Source organism: Jaculus jaculus, chromosome 12, assembly GCF_020740685.1.
Source record: "Jaculus jaculus isolate mJacJac1 chromosome 12, mJacJac1.mat.Y.cur, whole genome shotgun sequence".
NCBI classification, from domain to species: domain Eukaryota; kingdom Metazoa; phylum Chordata; class Mammalia; order Rodentia; family Dipodidae; genus Jaculus; species Jaculus jaculus.
Window position 1 is genome coordinate 72,306,169 of NC_059113.1, and position 6,626 is coordinate 72,312,794.

The following is a 6,626-nucleotide window of genomic DNA, read 5'->3' on the forward strand; positions in this document are numbered from 1 at the left end:
CTTTCCCAAATCAGATCTACATTTATTAGTCACATTGCCTTTGACATTAACCACACTGAAAGACTTGTTTTGCTTCTGGTGTTAGGAAAATGTTAAATGGGGCTTACGCTTAACATTATGCACACATTTTGAAGTTAAGACTGTATGACTTTATATTGTTTAATTACTTCATTTTCTTAAAATGTATACACGTCCATAGATATAAACAGCCTTGCCCACTGCCAGGCCACAGGGAAGAACTCTCTAGTGCAATGGTTGTGGCAACAGGACACAATGGATTCGTCAGAAGCTAGCACTGACACACCTCACTGTTTTCAGATGACCAGCTTGGATTTCAGAAAACAAGAACCCTGATCTACACCTGGAGGCTTCCTCATCTCGGATTTTGGGGAGGCCAACTGAACTAGAATTAGGGGACTCACAAGGTCACTATCCCTTGTAGTGGGTACTGGATAGAAAGCAATTCTTTATCCCAGGCCAAGCCCCCACTGGCAGGCTCCGCGTATTTGCCTGAGCTTGAAATCCCAGAGAGGAGGAACCAACTCGTCTGTAGCAACACCACAAGGCCTGGGGCTGGAGTTGCGGAGGCAGCTAAGTTTTCACTGCACTTGCTGGTCAGGATCCCGGCGTTCTCGCGGCTGCAGCCCGCGGAAGGTCGTGGGTTTGTTAGTGAAGGGGTGCCACTGGCCCTGGATGCTGGGGTTGTTCGTGTGGAGGGGCTTGCAGATGCGGATCACTTCCAAACCAGACTGGTCGGCCAGCTTCTGCACCAGCGTCGTGATTTCCTCCATGGACTTGCAGCCATGCTTTTCTTGCGCACAGCCCGTTACGATATCCGGCCACTATTCTGGGCACGGAACAAGACCGGGGGTTCACGTATATGACGACCCCGGGGTTCCGTGGGGCGAAGTCAGTCACCTCCGGTTCCTCGAGCTCCCTGGCGCCGCGGGAGGCTGAAGCTGCGGCGCTGCAGCTGCCGCTCTACCAACCCAGGCCGTGGTGGAGGACAGCGGCCAGGAAGCGGCTCGGGCTCCCGCGTCCCATCATGGCTACGCCTGGCAGCCTCGCAACCCTAGTTTCATTTTTCTACATAGGGTTGTCCAATTTGTGCAGCACCATATGTGAAATTGCTATATTTTCCCCGGGCTAGGTTGTTGGCTGATTTGTCAAAGATCAAGTAGATGCAGTTACTTGAACTAAGGGCTGGGTCTTCAATTTTGTTCTATTGGTCTATATATCACATTTTATGCCAGTACCATATTGTTTTTGTTATTATGGCTTTGTAGTTTACCTCTAAACCTGATTTAAAGCTGACTGCAATTTGGGAATTGGATCCTTAGTGGATGGAGGTGTGTTTGGATAGGTTTATGGTTATTATAGCCAGCTTCCATTTGCCAGTGTTTGCCACACTCTCCTGATGTTAATGTCCAACTGTTGTTGCTCAGGAGGTGAAGTCAAGGCTCTGCTCATATCATGGTTCCCCTTCCCTCATGGAGACTCGCCTTGAGTCTGTAAATCAGAATCATTTCCTCTCACAAGCTGCTTCTTGTCTGGTGCTTTGTGTAGCAACTTGAAACTAACTGAAACAATAAGAAAGCAGGTTTAAGAAAAGGTTATTTAAGTATGATTATAGATATATACTAAGGACAAACTGGTAATATGTAATCATCTCAAGGTTTTTGACACCATGATGAGTATAGTATGAATATATAAATCTAGTTAAAATCAACCTTGGAAGCTGGGAGTGGTGGCATACACCTTTAATCCCAGCGCTTGGGAGGCAGAGGTAGGAGGATCACCACGAATTCGAGGTCACCCTGAGACTACATAGTAAATTCTAGGTCAGCCTGAGCTAGAGTGAGACCCTACCTCAAAAAACCAAAACAACAACAACAACAAAATCAACCTTGGGGAAGAGGTTACTAAAGTTTATCAGCCAAGAATTCAACTTCTCTCATCTTGTACAGAGAAGGGGAAAAGTTGACCACAAATTAGACCTCCTGGGACATGATTCAAATCTATAGGAAAAGGCATGACTATATGACCTTCTTTTTATTGAAAGACAGAGGCATACATGGGAAGCAGAACTGGATTAATTTCTGAAAACCAAGAGTGTCTGCTCATTGTTTATTCTGTCTCCCCTTTCCAGCTCCCTCTCTATCACGTTCTGATGTAGCAGCTTCTATCACTAAGGTAAATCTGCTCATGTTGAAAGACTTAAAGTACTTACTTCTGCTTTCTTATGAAATTTCAACTTGCCACTGATTTCCACTTCTAAGAGGAAAGTCCATCTCTTTATTTCATGATCACCATGCTCCCAGAAAACAAATCATGTCAGCAGGGTTACAAGCATAGAGTTTGAAGGAAAGTGACTATCTGGCATGAAGGCTATTCCAATTGGTGCAACATCCTACTTATTGTGGTTTTAAAAGACAATAAATATGCTGAAGTTACTGGGACATGTGGGCTCCTATTAAAGGATGTGTGGAGAAAACCACATTTTGGTAAGAACCAAAATGCTGCCTGGCATCACTCTGTTCTCATGAGGTTTTTATGGAAGCCACAGAAAACCAAGTTTCTGATGATTAAATACATGCTGAGGTGTGTGGCCTACACTGAAAGCCTCAATGTAACTTTTGCTTTCTTGTAAACCTAGTTACAATCTTACAACCCATGGAAACAGAAGCCAAGAGAAGGCTCAAGCTAGGGAGTGTGTGGAACAGAGACATGACCAAATGTCTGGCATTGCCTGAGGGATGCAGGGTACACACCCTTCTGCTGAACATATTAGCATGCAGGGAACCCTCCCCTAAATAACTGAGAATTGTCTTCTTTCAGGGAAGACGATGGCTCAGGGAACTTCCTTCTGAAATGAAGACGGAACCTCTAGACTGGGGGACATATGGGCCACATTTAAGAGATGTGTGTTATTCATGTGTCTGCTTCACAAGCTTTCACTGTTTGTTTTATTTGTGTTCTACCCTTTAATTTGGGAACCTATATGTATAGTATGGTCAGGGGTAGATGGTTTGGGTGTTAAAGTCTTGCCATCAGGTCATAACTAAACCTTCCATTAATTTGTTATGGTATTTGGGCCATGATCTATTCTCTCCCTCCAAAAGTAGTCTTTTTCTTTTAACCAATATTACAATGTTGATTCCTACCATAATTCCAGTGCTGTAACCAAATATGATAAACATTTGTTTATACAATGTATGTTGTGAAAGGAAGGCTCAGTGCATGCAGATCACTATGCAGAAAGACATAAAATAAACTATTTTCTCACTGGAAAGGGCTTTCATAATTAACTCTGATAAAGGCAGAGGGTGCCTTCTATCTTACTCCCAGCTCCTTGGTCTGGATCCCCTGCACAGACACTGTGAAGGAGGTCATGGAAGTTTAGAATAGGCCAGATCTCTGTTTCCTATATCCTCCCAGTACCCTAGTCCTGGTCGGTCCTATTAACAATGAAAACACAGAGAAAGTGTTAAAAACAGGAAGGGAGAAACAACTCACAACATACAAAGGCAATCCCATCAGAATTTCATCAGATTTCTTAATGGAAACACTGAAAGCCAGAAGGGCCTGCAATTGAGCACTTCAAAATCTAAAAAATTATGACTTCCAACCCAAGCTACTCAGCAAACGTATCCCTCATAATAGATGATTAAAGGAAAACTGTCCATGAAAAATGTCAGCTATATGATTACATGTACACAAAGCCAAACCTACAGAGAATACTTGAAGGAATACTCCACACAGAACAGTCAAACAACCAATCCCAAGAGCTAACAAAAGATGATGATAATAACCAAAATATATCAGGTTCAAGATAGTACAAAACACAAAAAAGCACCAAACCCCATAAAATACCTCGTAGTGGCAGGGATTAATTCAAACCTTAAAATAATAACCTTAAATATTAATGGTCTTAATTCACCCATCAAAAGACACAGGATATCAAGATGGATCAAAAAACTGGACAGTTCTATCTTCTGCCTTCAAGAAATCCACATCATCACTAAAGATAGACACTCTATCAGGGGAAAATGTTGGGAAATGATATTCCAATAAAGAGTAAATAAAAAGCAACTGGGTATTGTTATATTATTATTTGATAAAATAGACTTCAAACCAAAAGTAATCAAAAAGGACAAAGAAGGCCACTTCTTACTCACCAGTGGAATGGTCCAACATGAGCACATCACAATCATAAATATATGTGTGCCAAAGACAGTTTCACCACAGTTTATGAAACAAATTATACTTGACAATCAAGAAAGCCACTGGCCCCTGGAAACTAAACAACACACTTGTAAACAATGGATGGGTTATGGAAGAAATCAAAAGAGAAATTGTAAAATTCCTAGAATTGAATAATAATGAAAACACAACCTACCAGAACTTGTGGGACATAATGAAGGCAGTCCTAAGGAGAAAATTCATAGCCTTAATTGCCTACTTTACAAAGACAGAAAGATCAAAAATTAATAACCTGACGTCACTAGAAAAACAAGAAGAACCTAACCCAAAAAGCTCAAGGTGGAAAGAAATAACTAAGATTAGAGCAGAAATTAATGACTTAGAAACAAAAATAAATAAAGTTAAAAATCGATGAAATGAAGAGCTTGTTCTTTAATTTTTATTGAATTCTATTTTATATTTTTTTATTAATTAGTTTTGTACTCACTGAATACAGTCAAGTTGGTACCAATGTTAGGCTTATCCATGTCCTACCCCCTTCCTGTAGCCCCTCCTTTTGAGGTATATGGGTCATGCATCGTGGAGTTAGCCCACAGGTATGGTTAGGAGAAAATATCTCTGCATATCATGACCCAACATGTGACTCTGACTTTCGTTCTGCCCTGTATTGCACAAAATTTCCCTGAGCCACGTTGGGTTCATTTTGGGTCAGCTTCAGTGATGAGGTGTTGGGAGCCTCTGTGTCTCTGAATATCTGATTTGGTAGGAATTGATTGCTCTGTGTCTATCTCCTTCATCCTTGTGCTGGTACCAGGTCCACCAAGAAAAGAGCACCCTTGCTTGTTTCGCAAATTATACTTAGTTTCATCTGGGGCCCTTCTAAAATATGATGGGGTGGTTCTCTCCTTGGGATCTGCATATATCTGAAAAAGAAAAGCAGATTCTCCAATGGAGAGTGAAGTTAGCACCACATAAATAGGATAACCCTTAATTTTTTAGAGAGAATTTAATAGGTGTAGACCCACTGGTAGCCCACGATTGTTGGTAGTTTGATAATAGAGAGCAGGCTCATGTTTGGATATAGTTCTGACTTGTTTCCTAGCTCCAGCTATGGGTCCCGTTCCACTGAACAGATCAGTTAGCCAAATCAAGAGCAGTGGTGTGCCACTATTTCACTTTTGTGAGTATCATGACATGTTGTTTGCTGCTAAGTACATTACACCATGAGTTGCTTGAACAGATTTTGATCATTTTCCCCCAGTCACCTATGTAGCACCTTCTGGCACTAGCTGCGCTGACTGTCTCTCTTCCAGCTTCTAGACATATCATTCCATTTTAGGTGTCACACACACATGGTGTCTTCAGCAGTAGGGTCTTACCACTAACCTTTGGTGGGTCCTCAAGTACTCTGACATAAATGTGTCTTTCTTTTAGGAAACCTTGTAGGTGTCTATGATCAAAAGCTCATTGTGAATGATAGCCACCTGCTCATACTGGGAGTTGTAGGTCAGTGCCCACTAAGAGAAGGAAAAAAAAAAGATAACTAATATAAAAGAGTTAGAAAGAAGTGAGAGGGAAAAAGAGAAAGAGAGAGGGAGAGAGAGAGAGAGAGAGAGAAGCTATAGAAGATTAAGGTCAGTCTTCATCATACCCTCTCCAGTGCTTTGTGATTCAGGGGTTCCCTCTAAGGGCCTGGTGAAGGTTCAACCATTTGGTCTGCCTTTTAGGATTTGGAATTTTATGATACCATTGCTGTTTGAGTCTAGATTTGTGTCCCCCACCCCCTTCTTTACACTCACGCCCTCCTTACCCACCCTATTGTCTAGTTGTCAAGATGCTTCCTGGGTATGTATGCATCTTGTGTAGATTTAGATTAGGTGCTATAGATGAGTGAGGCTATGTGGTGATTATCTTTCTGTGATTGGGTAAGTTCACTGAGAAGAATCTGTTCCAGGTTCAACGATTTCTCTTCAAATTTCATTGTGTCATTTTTTCTTACTGCTGTATAGAATTCCATTGTGTAGATATACCACATCTTAGTTAACCATTCTTCTAGCGATTGACATCTGGGTTGATTCCAGCTCTTAGCTGTTATTAATTGACCTGCTATAAACATGGTTGAGCAAATATCTATGGACTGGGGCTTGAAGGTTTTAGGGTACATGCCCAGTAAGGGAATAACTGGATCAGTTGGCAACTCTATAAGTAGCTATTTTAGGAGTCTCCATATTGCTTTCCAAAGTGGTTGAACCATCTTACATTCCCACCAACAGTGGATGAGTGTTCCTACTTCTCCACATCCTCGCCAGCATTTATTTTTGTTTGATTTTTTGATGTTTGCTATCCTTGCTGTGGTAAAGTGGAACCTCATAGTTGTTTTAATTTGCATACCCCTGATGATTAGGGATGATGAATATTTTCTT

General features: G+C 41.5%; 1 pseudogene; it reads right to left on the reverse strand.

Moving 5' to 3' along the window:
• Nucleotides 1-599: 599 nt before the first annotated feature.
• Nucleotides 600-1,047, reverse strand: LOC101604204 (annotated as a pseudogene).
• Nucleotides 1,048-6,626: the final 5,579 nt, after the last annotated feature.